Source organism: Gopherus evgoodei, unplaced genomic scaffold (genome assembly GCF_007399415.2).
Source record: "Gopherus evgoodei ecotype Sinaloan lineage unplaced genomic scaffold, rGopEvg1_v1.p scaffold_84_arrow_ctg1, whole genome shotgun sequence".
Lineage (NCBI taxonomy): Eukaryota > Metazoa > Chordata > Testudines > Testudinidae > Gopherus > Gopherus evgoodei.
The window spans coordinates 174,796-175,537 of NW_022060105.1; positions in this window are offsets into that span (position 1 = coordinate 174,796).

A 742-nucleotide genomic window follows, 5' to 3' on the forward strand; every position below is an offset into this window, starting at 1 on the left:
GCTCTCACAGCAACCTCAGCTCTGTCCTCTTGTATGCAGTGTCCAAATGACAATAAGGTGTTTTTGTTATATTGCCACTTGACTGGTGAAGCTTACTGTTTGCTAATGGTGAACTTCATCCAAACACATACCAGTGAGCAATGACGTGGTGTTTGCCACTGGCCATTTTTTCTGTGGGACAAGACAAGTGACGGGTGCGAGAGGTCTCTGATTTCAAGAGAGCAGAAGGAGCTTAGGGAAGGGAGAGGGACTCGGCTGCATCCAGCGGGGAGCGGACAGGTACGTGCTTGAATCTGGATGGGAAGGTGTGTGGGAACGGATGTTTGTTGTGTGCATGCCTAGCTCTGCAAAGTGATCTTCTCTTCCAGAGCTGCAAGCTCCTTGCCCCGTTTCTGATGTTACAGTCCCATCACCCCCAGTTGTATCACTGTCCTCTAATTAAATGGTGAATGTAAAACCAAGTTTAAAAAAAGTTCAACACCTCCTTCACTCACCCTACCTTCCTCCACTGTGATGCTGAGCATTATGGTGCATGGATGCCACCTTCAGGAACTGCATGGGCATTACACAGATATTAAAACACTTAGCTAGATATCTGCAGTCACCACAAAGAAACCCCTGGCAGGAGTGAGAACTCAGTGGGTCAGTCCCTAATGGGGACTGCACCCCAAATGGGAACCAGCACAAAGTTTCTGGCAGTTTTCCTTCTGCTGAGTTGGGATGCTCTGAGCCCAGCCTGTGT